The 13,577-nt window shown below is 36.2% G+C and overlaps 1 protein-coding gene and 1 pseudogene across 2 annotated transcripts in view; one reads left to right on the plus strand and one right to left on the minus strand.

The window, feature by feature from the left end:
• The window catches only part of Med13l (mediator complex subunit 13 like), a 318,553-nt gene that overhangs the window by 169,569 nt on the left and 135,407 nt on the right, over positions 1 to 13,577 (minus strand). The window lies entirely within an intron of this gene.
• On the plus strand, positions 1,931 to 2,372 carry LOC105742856 (annotated as a pseudogene).

Consider the following 13,577-nt stretch of genomic DNA (forward strand, 5'->3'; position numbering starts at 1 on the left):
CACTGCCAGTTAAACAGAAGACCCAATGCTATTGTGGGCTACTGGACTCTTTTAGAATATTTTGCTGAGTTTACACACCTATAATATTCAACAATGGAACTTAAAAAAATTGGGATATAACTATGAATGTCCATTTTGTATCTGTATATTCAAAGTGGTTGGGATAGATATATAGTTGCATTCTCTTAATGAATGAAATGATTTGTTCTAATGGTGTTTGTAAGTAGGATCACAAGTCTGCATTTTGTACAGCAATTAACCACTAAGAAGAATATACGCAGTGTATTATTTGTTGAAAAATAAATAAATAAAAGTTAAAAATAAAACTCTCTAGGTTTTATGCATTAATCCAAAATCCCACAGCAATCACATTTCACAAATATTATTACCAAATTAAATACAGCCATGTTATTTTATTGGCACATCTCTGAAACCTACTGCATTTACACACATTATTGGAGAGTGGATTAGTTTTTCAATTTTGCAAAACTCCAATGTGACGTTCTTCTCAAATTTTATAGCACAAAATCTAAAAATATTGTTTTAGGATACTTCACAATTAGCATTTGGAGTAAATGTCCTATAATCAAACTAAGCATGCTATTTTTCACAAGAAAACATGGTTTCTCCTCATTTCTTTCAGCCTGCTTTGTTTGCAATTTCACTATTTGCCAATCCTGGGATATAAGGTAGGAAAAAAAAAAAAAGTAGAATTACTGAAGAAATGAGGACAACATGACTTGCCACTGCACAGTTGCAATTCCTTTTTAGTAAAAATTAAAACTGAAGTAAGTTTGTTTTATGCTGATAAAACACACAAGAGAAGGATCTTGGTAATTTGATAGAAGGAACATAAGTGAAGGAGTACAATGTCCCCTAACAGAGGCCAGTAGCAGTATGGTGGGGGGGGGGGGATTCTGAGTTTCTATAGTTTGTCCTCTCCTTCCTAGATTTCTGCCTCTTTATTAGTACATGAGCAATCTTTATTTTATTTCCAAGGCATAACCACAAAACACAGCACCTTATTCTGTCAGTCAACACTGCCTAGAAGACCAGTATTCAGCTCCCTTCTCCCCTTGCTTATACAACTTAATCCAAATGATTAAAAAAAGTTTTAATAATCTTGGAATTGCCTATGCATGGAGCAGAGCTGGATCTAGAAAGACTATAGACCAAGCTGGTAGAATTCCTACTCTGCTCAAAAACTACCACAAACAGGCTCTGAGACCATGGTAACTAGTGGAGGCTTCTGGGTACCCAAGCAGGTGAATCTCTGAAGTCATGGTCCAGTCAGTCTGATATACTGTATTTTCCAAAGTTGGCTGTAACAACATTTCTCATCCCATATGCCTAACTTCCAAGGAATCTACTGTCTCAAAGTAAATTCAATACCAGTTCACAAAAAATTAAAACAATTATACTACTTCACACTAGTTTTGTAGTAACATAATTTGGATTATAAAGTATTATCAAGAGATAGTATATTGACAGTGGAATAACTGAATTTTAAAAGTATTTCATTACTGAGCACACTGCACATAAGTCAATGAAATGAAACACTTTATACTTTAAAATAATAATGTGAGAATTTTATGAAAATATGGTACAATAGAGAAGATATTAGAATACTAGCTCTGACAAACTGGCTATGTGACTTTTAATTCACACCATGTCCTTTCAGTAAGAATTTATTGAGTGCCTATAATGTCTTAGGCTTTATTCTATAGGCTAACACAACAGCAAACAAAATAGGTTTTTCACAAAGCTTCCACCTTGAACAGGCAGATTAAACGACAATTTTATTATATAAAAATATTCCAGGCAGGCAAGATGGCAGCCTAGTGGAATGAAAATTGATGCCTAGAAGCAGATTTTAAAGGCCGTTTCTCCCACATTTTTTCATATCACCTGATAAGCTTCTTCATGTACTATGACAGCGGCGGCAACAGTACAATGGGTGATATCAAAGAGAACTCTCTTGAAGCATTTATTTCCAATCCAAAATGGAGCTTTATCTCATGTTTGCTGTAAATCTACGTATTCTTCTCCTCCAGATGACTATGATTGCAAAGTAGAGCTTGCTTTGACATCTGATGAGAGGACAATCATATGCTACTACCCTTCTGTGGTGCTACTACATTCCATATGAACACACAAGACCTATGCCTCAACCAGATCCTGTCCATAATATTGAAGAGACACATGATCAAGTGCTGAACACCAGATTAGAAGAAAATGAAAGTGAATTCCTTGAGCAAGGACCCATGATAGAACAACTTAGCAAAATCTTCTTTACAATGAAGCATCATTGGTATTCTCGCAGGCAGTATCATAGATGTCATACGAAAGTGAATCCTCCAAAAGACAGATAATACTGAGATTCATGGGAGAATCGAAGAGAAATGCTATCCTGCACTTAGTTTGCCAGTGGAAGAAATACATTAATATATGGTACTAGTCAATAAAATGTCTTTTTACATAAAAAAAAATTCCAATTCATGTTAAATGCTATGAAGACAGTAAAACATATGAGGTCAATGGAGTAAGATTAGGATGCTACTTTAATAAACTGAGACGAGTTTTAAAACAAGACCCCAAATTCTTATACAGTTCCTCCTCAGAGGTAGGCCTTGCATTTCTTTCTCTTAAGAACAAAAGGACCTAAAAATTAAAAAAACAAAAGGACCTAAAATTGCTTCCACCAAGCAGTAAGATAAAAATGGAATCACACAAGCTCTAGGTTAGGTTACAGAGGCCATGTAGCTTCTTACCTTGTAGTTCTCTAGAATATGGCTCTGGAAATCCTAAGATAATAAGTCTGACCTAAAGAACCTGTGAATATAATAAATTGGTTGTGGTTCTGCACCATACGCTTGGAATGGTTTCTTACAGCTTAGCAGATAGCTGGGGTCAGGAGCAGATTACTCCATAGAGGTAGCATGAACTGTAAGGCTTGATGCTGTCATGGAGTCAGGGTCATAAATGCGAGGAAAAGACTCCCCAAAAAGGTAGAATACTATGCACAGCAAGAAGGAACATGGTGCCACAGGGTAAATCTATTAGACAATGGGGACTGTGTGATGCACAGATTTGTAATCCTTTATAACTATCATTTTCAGTTTTTCAGGCAGCCACTGTCATGCTTTAAGTAGGGCAATTTTTCAAAAAACTCTTTGGATACTATATACTTCATTTTAAATAAGGAAACCAAGCTAAATCTACCATGATTCCTTTAGATCTACAATGCAAGTAATCAGTATTTCTCCAAATGGGGCTCTAGAAAATCCTTAAGCCCTCCACAGCACATTTACTTTTTATTTCCACAAAATTAGGTAACCTTTTAAAATTAATATTTATTTTTTAATTAATATTTATTTGAATTCATCAGAATGACCTCTTCATAAATGAACAGTACCACACAATTTCAGTTTTTCTGTTTATAAGTATGGTTCCCACTCCAGAGCTAGTAAGAATAGAACACAGACTTAAAGTGTGTATGTTATACATGGGAAGGTGTGAGAGAAAGAGGTACTCACACCAAGTGAGGGCCACGTGAGCATCAGCATGCTGTGCCAAAGAAAGTTTACAGTAGTTGAAACAGGAGGAAATGGTGGAAGAATTTAGTCATCCCATCTTCCACCATAAAACAGGCAGGCAAACAATTCAAACTAGGCAAACAGCAAAATTTACATTTCAAGTAAACATCAGGTGGCATATTATATGTTTTTAATCTGTGTGCTTATCAGTTAAATATTTAACCTAACTTACAAAACGTCTTTTAATTATTTGATAGAAACAGGTCATTTATGCTAAATCAGTGGTATTTAAGTCTCTAAAGTCATCACATAATAATAATACTGAGTATAAGCTGACAGCCTCCACAGCACCATATAACGTTACATGCACATTTTCACAAACATTCAATTTTCCTGAATAAACTTATGATCAGGTGATCCACTGAAAAAAGGAATTAAAATGTGTTGTGTACATGTCCCAACTCCCTACAAAGAATATTACGTACTACAAACATGTACTAGCAAAGAAAATGATCTTAAAAAAAAAATAAGTGATGCATGCCAACTATTTTAAATTAGAAGACGAGGTGAATGTTCAGCAAAAATAATCAAAATTATCTTGAAAGAATTGTGTTATAAAGCCTAGTCTTTTCCTCTACTTCTGCCTTTACTTAGCTAAATCCTTTGCATTTTGCAGAATCTAATTCAAGCATATTTCTCTAAATGGGCATTTTAATCTATTCAACTGAGTCCAGACTCCTTTGATACGCTCTAAACTCACACATGCTGCCTGGCATGGTTAACTATCTTATGCATATATCTTGTCACTAAGATAGATGATGAGTAGATGATAATGCCAGTGGTGGTGGAAGTGTAATAAAGATGAAGACAATAGCAGCAGTCACCATTTACTAAGTGGTAATTTATGCTCCAACCACAAAATTCATTCTTCAGAATACCATTATAAGGTAAATATAATCGTCACTCTATAAACAAGGAAACCAATGATGCAATAGTTATTATGTATTTTTGTCAAGGGAACAAAGTAAATGAATGAGCTAGAATTGGAACACTTTGGTCTGTTTGTGACGCTAGTATTAATCAAAGAATGAGCATTTGGAAACTAACAAGAACTCTAGGATCTAGGAAAGTTAGGTAAAAATTCTCAGGAACACCAAGCTACATTAAAATCCCAGGGTGCTTGAGAATCTATTTAAAATCTTCCCAAGTACATTTTTACATGCAGTGAAGATTAAGGAACAGGCTGTATCAAGTGCTATTTTGCCTCCATTTAGACTGTTAGTTCTAAGAATACAGACAACTTACATAGTACTTCTTTGTGTAAAAAACACAGTATCATACTGCACTTTCAAATTAGTAAGAATCCAATAAATGCTGGATGTCATATCTTCTTTATATTTGTTAAAAATCTAGAAAGATCTAATTAGCCCACAAAACTAGTCTTAAAAAAACTCATTCTGGTGTATTTACAGCTTAGCCTTAGAAAAAAATACAATTTCAAGCACTTTCAAGAACTTTTTACATAGCAAGATTTCTTTCTGACTTCAGGGTACAGGACAGACAGTAGGATGGTAATAATACTCAAGACTGCAAAGAAAGTGAAAGAATCAAAGACTGCTTGGGTGGTCCCTGGAACACCTCCTCATTGCTCTCTTCTACTAGAGAAACAGAGGCCAAGCTGGAATGTTCACAAGGCTACTATGCCTTTACACTGGCTCCATCTAGCACTAGAGTTTTATGATTCACTGAGGTGGGCAGCTAGTTAAAGTGCACAGACACTTGTTTCTGGCCACCAGAACAAATCCGGGGAGGCTCAATTAACACACATCTGACCTTGGTCAGTCACAATTCCTCAGAAAAATCTTCCATACTGTGACTCACCAAGAAATTTCAAGTAAAGGTTACTAGCTGACAGTGAAAGGTATGAATGCTTTATTCTGTGCCTTTTTTAAATTTTAATTTGTTCTACTTAACCAATGTCTAAACTATTTGAGTTCAAAACATTTTAAGATATCTGAAGTCTATAACTTAGGATGTTTTCTTTAGTATTTAAAAAGAAAAGGAAAAACTTATTGAATCAAGTCACCCTTAACCACCTATTATTATCAGCAACTGCAAACATTCAGAGCAATTTGGTCAATGATAAACACCACAAAAGCATAACACAGCTGGGACATATCTCTGGATCCTATGCATCCACTAAGAATACCACCACCGTCTTAACAAAAGGGCATGAAGAAGACACACCTGTAGATGAGACATAGAGCATTTAAGTGAGACACTGCACATTCACTAGTACAACATTGTATCGAAGACATCACAGATCATGCTCCTCAAATTTTAACCATGCCAACCTTTTCAAAGTTTGAAAAAAAACAAACTTTATATGCTATCTTCTATCCTACTGATTGCATATACTAAAAGAAATTGCAAGGTGATTCCATGATAAGTGACAAAAACTTGCTAGGTTTATCACATTAAACTCAGTAGGAAATGAGACATCATAACGCAGATTTCTCTTTCAAAGGCAGGGAGATCTCAGTCTCTAAAGAAAACACTGCCATTCTAAGATCAATATCATAATACCACCAGAGGCCCCAGGAAATAACCTTTTATTTAAAGTCAAAGGTAAAAGGTTGTGGTATACAAAAAAAAAAAAAAAAAAAAAAGACTCTACTATAACCACCATAGAATGTCATTTAAAAAAGGTACTTTCTCCATGGGGCTTGGTAGTGCATGCCCATAGGCAAGATCCTGTCTCAAAACAGAAAATAAAAAAGGGCTTGGAACCCAGCTCAGTAAGAAGGCCTTGGGTTCAACCCTCAGTCTTGCAAGCAAGGGAGAAAAACCCAATTTGACCTTAAATTCCTTAAGGGTACAGGACATTTCTTTTATCTGCTTTATTTTATATAGCACCTCAAAAAAAAAAAAAAAAGTAGTATGCTTAATTAATATTTGCTAAATAAACAGGGGCATGAACTAATACTGTATCCAAAGGACATCTAAAACAATCTTAAGTATACATTCACTTTACAAATCACTTAAAAACAAAATTATGGAAAGGAAAACTTGTACAAAGTGGACAAAAGACATTACTTTCTCCTATTTCCCATTATATTCTAGTCTCATTACACTGTTTTTATTTTCCTCTAGAGGACCTGACACCAATCTGACATACTATATGTGTGCTCACTGTCTATCTCCTCACCCTACTACCTTTAGAAAGTAAACTTTGGGCCAGTCAGATAGCTCAGTGGACCTTGCCCTGCCGGCCGCACCTCCTGGGTGCACTGCGTTGGCGATTGAGACTGGGTGTAGTGACATGCACCTATAAGCCCAGCACTCAGGAGGCTGAAAACTGGAGAATCACTACGAGTCCGATCTGTGTATTGAGACCCTGTAGACCCTGTACTAAATATATAAAAAAAAGAAAAAGAGGAGCCAGGGAGATGGCTCAGTAGAATAAGTGCTTGCTTGGCAAGCACAAGGGCCCAAGTTCAATCCCCAGTTCTGCAAAAGAAAAAGAAAAAATAAATAAACTTAAAGAAGGCAAAGATTTGCTTGCTTTGTTTCAACCTTGTAGCACGGAACAGTCCCTGGGGACACACACAGTACACATTCAATCCATTTCTGCTCAATTCATCCTCAGGGTTCAGTTCTAGTGTTCATATTTCTTCTAACAGTATCTGTGCAGCTATAGTGGTCAAGTGACAAAGAAGTAAAGTGGATTAATGGATAAATAGATGAAAGAAAAAAGGTGTTGAGAAAAAATAAAGAGATAGAAGAGGAGGACGCAAAGAGAGGGGAGAAGGAAGAAAAGAGGGAGGGAAGAAGGAGAAAGAATTCTGTCCCTCATGAAGTGTTCCTCTTTGAAGTATATAATACAGCAAGCACCTGGGAAAGGGCATGTCTGAGATAGTGAACCATCACATTCAAATCTAATCACAAAAAAAGACCTAGAAAAGCAGACACTACTATAAACATACAACTTTCAAAGCAACTGGTCATCACTAAAGATAAATATTTCTCATGCAGCAAAGGAGAGCCAATTCAGCACTAAGAAACTATCATGTTACTCACACTATGTCCTGCAAGAAGTCAAGTCACTGCAGGAAGGTTTCTATCACGTACCACTCCTATTTAGCAGGAAACATAGCAAGGGATACAGTGGTCACATTTTAAGTGTTCATCTGCTTTCTTAGACATAAATTCCTTCTCTACAAGAACAACCATGTCAGTTGTCCTGTTTCCTTCAAATGCTAATTATTTCATTATTTATTTACTTGGTGTTACTGTTATTTTTAAATCTGTCCTCTGCCCATTAAAACAATCATGAGAACTGACACAAGCTAAGCACAATAAATATTTGTGAACTGAATTTAGCAGAGATCAAGAAGCCAATAAAATTAAGCTGCAATCTACAACCTTATTTCTACACAATTCAATTATCGTATTAAATATCCATACCAGAATCTAATATGAAGGCAATTAAATAAGCTTCAATTAATCTGTAACATTCTACAAGCAAACTAATATTAAAGCTATGTGTGACCAGTCACTGTAATTATATAAAGGGCTATAAACATTAGGTGGCAGCAGTACACTGCATTCCAATCCTGAAACTGATTTTTTTCATATATAGCCATCTGACCCATTAATAGGGTTACACAAATAGCTTCACATAAAATATCCAAAACTCAATGAAGACACAACATTAAAAACACATGAAATTATCCCTTTGTATCCATATTTTTTAAAGTATTACTATAATAAATGCTGCAATTTAGTATAAGATAACCAACATTTTGCTTGGACCTTACTTTCTCATATTCTATATCTAAGCAGCCAGCCCAACCTTCAAAATGCTCTCTAGCACAAGAGCACTTCTCACAATCCTTATCATACACACATGATTTACTATACCCCATGCTTCTTGTGGTTCATTGCCATGACCTCTTGTCTGCTCTTCCTGCTTCCATTTGTCCTTCCCCAGCCAAACCTACCTCTATGGGATAGCCAGAGGGATCGTTTAAAACAGGTTAGTTCACCTCATTGCTCTACTCAGAACCCAATGACTTCCCAATTCAGAGAAAGGTTCTACTTCGGTCTCCAACATCGTTCACCCACTGTCCCCACACATCCTACAGAACTTCATCTCCACTCCTTCCCTTGCTGCAGCCACAGAGGGCCTTCACCAACCAATCTCCACCTAAAAGCCTTTGCATTCCTGAATGATTTGTGTTCTTCTGAATGATTTGTGTCCCACATCTCCTTCATGACTGAGCTCAATGCTATTCATCAGGTGAGATTTTCTCTGGCTGCTCCAATATTTAAAGAGCAAATACCTTTCTTCACTGCTTCATTTTTTTCTCCAAGTCATTAATTAGCATCTGACATACTTGCTATTTCATGTGTTTCTTTACTACCTACTCTACTAAAGCTGAAAAGCTGTAACACCCAAAATTCAGTCTGTTTTCTTCATTTCCAGCAGTTTAAACAGTGCCTGGTAAATAGTAGTTCTCAAATATTTGTGAGCAAATGATTCCTCTTATCAAACAAGTCAGAAGACTACATGAAAAGTTCAAGACTACTACTGATCTATTCTTTACTTTCTCAAGTCCCAATATGCATAATATATGTGTGTATAAAATAAAGTGGCACTATGTAATATACATATTTTTAAATGCTGTTTTAATCAAATTATTAAAGTAACCACCATTGTATGTTGGAATATTGTATTTTAAATAAAAAACTAGTCTTGCAGTGTCTCTAACTATCAGAGTCGAAACCAAACAAGTTCTTCCTTACACTGAAGTCACACAGGTTAAGTCATAATTGGCTGTTACACTGTATTTTATCTACTGACAGCCTTCATAGGTTCAGGCTCTGTTAGCCTGAGAGAGACAAGGAATTACAGGTTTGTTTCCAGGCAAATGATTCTATAATCAGTGTCAATTACTTAATTCTGAACTACATTCACTAGCTAACCACTGATTATGAAATGTCCAAATTTTGTTTTCTTTACTGTTTACATACTGTAGAATACATATTTGGCCAAGAGATAGAAACAATGAAAAACTTCAAGGAATTTCCAAACATAGCACACCTATAAAATTCTCACAGGTTGTTTGACAAGATAATTAGTATTTTAGTTAACCTAAAATGACTTAGTTAACAAAACATATATGGGAGAAAAGCTTCACCATCACTTTCTTATTACAGTATGTAGCCAGAGAAATTTTTTTTAACACACTATACTTGTGCATGTTTCCAAAGAAAAAGTTACAAAATTCCCTGGAAAAGGTTCTTGCTTTCTGTTTTCTTTCTTTCTGGTGGTTGTGCAGGTGGAAGCATGAAGGGAAATTTAGAATTCAACAAATGCTTAAATGTTCCTCCCCTTCCTCCCCTAAAAAGATGTGTCAAGTTTAATGAGACCACATACTAATTTGCCACATCAATGCACAGAGAAAATATAAGCATTATCCCAGATTTGATACATATAAGAAGTGAAATACAATAAAAATTATTCTTTGGTCACAAATTAGCTAAAACAAAATAATGATTTCCAGTACCAGAGAAATTTTAGGGATACTGTACTTAGAAAGATTTTAAGTGGGTTGCATTCCCAAAACTTCATTTACAAATAATGGATGGAATTTAAAAATCTGTTCTATAGAAATAGGATGAGCACCTCTATGGTTTTCAAATCAAAAATGTTCATCCTGTTGTAAAATAGAATTATACCACATTTGGGGCCATTATTAAGTAAAACAGGGACTATGTAAACACAAGCACTTTGATACCTGAACAGTTGATCTAAAAATCGTAATAGCTACTAACTGGTTATTGAGAAGGAATAACATACTGTGTAGGTACACTAGACAAGAGGTGACTCACATCCTGGGCTGGGCAGGCTTTGATGGTACAAGATTTCACCCTATTATTTAAGACAGTCTGCAACTTAAAATGTATTAATTATTTCTGGAATAGTCCATCTAATTTTTCAGACTATGGTTAAGCAAGAGTAACTGAAACCTCAAAAAAATGCAGAGAAGCTCCAACTACTTCATGAGAGATCTTTAAGAGCTAACTAATATAATGAGTAAAGGCAGTGACAGGCTGGGCAGATAGCTTAGTGGTCTAAGTGACTGCCTGGAAAGCACAATGACCCACACTGAGTACCGCATGCTGAGCAGGCCTGGAGGCCAACGAAGCCAGGTGTGGTGGCGCACACCTGTAATCCCAGCACTGGGGAGGCTGAAACAGAAGGATCACTATGAGTCGGAACTGCATAGCAAGACCATGCACCAAATCAATCAATCAATCAATCAATCAATCAAACGATTTTTTAAGATAATAATTTACCATGGACAAATCAATGGCTCTGCTACACTGCTCCAATCTGCATTTCACAACAGTGCTATAATGTTTTTCCCCTGTGACTGCTACATTTAGCTCATCCCATACCACTTACAGAATTGTATGCATTCAAACATCTAATAAAAGTTTTGTGGGGCACATGACAGTTGTCAGTATCCTAACTTCTTAATATGATCCTGCTTATTTCCTATGGTACTTCCTATAGAGTTGGTTTGTCAGATTAACAAATAAAGATCTGCCTGATACAAAATAATATAGCCCATCTTCTACAAACACAAGCTGCTTTTTGGAGGGAATGGAAAATTTAGTTCTATATCTACTAAGTAACAAGGCAAAGCTAGTATCAACCAAATTAATATCACCCCTAAGTGGCAAATGGAAACCTTTAATAAGGAATCATTATTAACTTCCATATACTATGTAACTATATAGCCATTAAAGACTCCAAAGTATGCAAAAATTTCATCATCACAAGTCAAAGAACAGCACAGTAAAGGCTGACTACAACTGAGTCTTAAATAGGTCGAAGCTTGGCCATCTCATCTGTAAAGCACCCTTCCTGACCAGAGAGAGATTCAATGATCTCTGCTGCAATTGTATAGCTGCCAAGGAAAACAGCATAGACAAGTTCCTGACTATTTGTTGGTCTAAGGCTATTGAAATTAAAAGGAAAAAAGACAATTATATAAAACCTATGTGTTTTAGCAGCATCTTCTGTATTCTCTGCAGTAGCAAAATACCTCACAGCAAAAAAATCCTATTATTTTCTATTTTTGAGAAGCTTAAAAGTTTAATTTGATTAAATTCTCTAAATACCTTCAACTCAAGAAGAGCAGCATGGTCTAAGTAAGACAAAGAGAAGTATCAAATATCTGTCTATCATAACAAAGACAATTCTCAGATATTTATGTCTGGAACACTACATGTAGGAAGAATAACAAATACAGTCTGGGGTCAATGGCATATCTCCACATCTAAGCATTCAACCGGCTACAGAAAACTGCCTGTACTAAATATGTACACATTTTTTTCTTGTCATTATTCCATGAGCAATGCAGTATGAAACTACTTACATTGGGAATTATAGATAAGAGGTGATATATATACAGCATTCCGAAGGATGTGTACAGGTTCTACGCAGACACTGCCATTTTACGTGAGCTTTTGGTATCCACAGGAGCATCCTGGAACCAACACCACAGATTCCAAGGGATGGCTTTACATACATTTAACGAATACTGAACAAATATTTATTGTGCAAACTATGCTTTGTCAGAGTCCTTAATTCAGTAGATTACATAATTAAGTAATGACAAAAGTTAACAAAGGACAGTATAAAACTTATTTAAAAAGCTTCATTGCCTTTCCTATTATAAACGAAAATGATAGCCACAGGTTAATACAATGATATTTATCACTTCACATATCTAAAGTGTGGTGCTGTATTTAACAATACTTGTCTAATTTGACAACACTACATTCAATCTAAGAAGTCTGTGGTCTTCAGGGCACAGTTTAAAACTTAAGTGAAATAACTAAATAGTTCTATCCTACCAGACTCTCCACATCCTGACATGAATGGTTTTTATCATCAACAATAAAAAGTAAAACAAAATTGTCTCCCTGTTTATATTATCCTTGCCAAAAACTAACATTTTTAAAAGGTATGGCGAAATACAACCACACCAATAACTATGCCCCAAAGCCAAAGAAACCTCGTGCTTACAGGAACCTGAAGAAAGCAATCTGCCCAGAGATTGCTTGACAGCATAATACATACACACTAAAGATTTCTAGATTTTCAAACAATTCATCCTTAATATACCAAACTGTAATTCTATTACCTTACTAGAGGAACAGAAAACTTGACACTTTAAAATACTAAATCTCCTATTGGTGAAACATGTTTTGTACGGACCGTGTTAATGTTGTAGTCACAAAAAATAAAAAATAAATGACTCTTTAAACAACTATCCTATTAGTAATACTGGACAAAACAAAATTATTAAGCTCTTAAAATGTTTTGTCCAAGAACCTAGGAATGGCTTGATGTTGAAAGTCACTAATTTCTATCCATTCATCTAAACACATATACATACAGGCGTGTACCTGCACACATATGCACTTATTCATATGGAAGTTCAAATGAAGAAAGTATTAATGGAATCCAAATACTTTTTAAATTCTTCAGTGCACAAACAATTCTCAACTCTCTCTTGTGCTTTGTGTGTGTGTGTGTGTGTGTGTGTGTGTGTGTGTGTGTGTTTAAAAGCAAACACTGAATACAGCTTTTTGGAACTATACAAAACTATGTATTAAAAGTATTTACAGGAGTAGGATTTTCTGCCGAGTTCCGGGAGCCCCCAGACCCAGTCCTAACCCAGGTCCGGTGAGTGTGCGGAGAACTTCCTGCTACCCTGCGCCGGCGGGACCAGCCCCAGCCCAGGCACAGAGTGGGCCGGACCCTCTCCCAGCCCCTTGGGCCGCTGCCCACCACTCTGCAGTGCCTCCCCCACCCCACCCACCAAGTAGGAATTTTTGCCCCATCCCGGAGGCCCCAGACCCAGTCCTAGCCCAGGTCCTGTGAGTGTGTGCAATGAGCTTCCTCTTCCTCCTACTTCACCTTGCCCCCTCCAGGCACAGCTCAGGCCTGGCATACAC

The sequence above is a fragment of the Octodon degus genome, unplaced genomic scaffold (genome assembly GCF_000260255.1).
Source record: "Octodon degus isolate 3935 unplaced genomic scaffold, OctDeg1.0 scaffold00079, whole genome shotgun sequence".
Lineage (NCBI taxonomy): Eukaryota > Metazoa > Chordata > Mammalia > Rodentia > Octodontidae > Octodon > Octodon degus.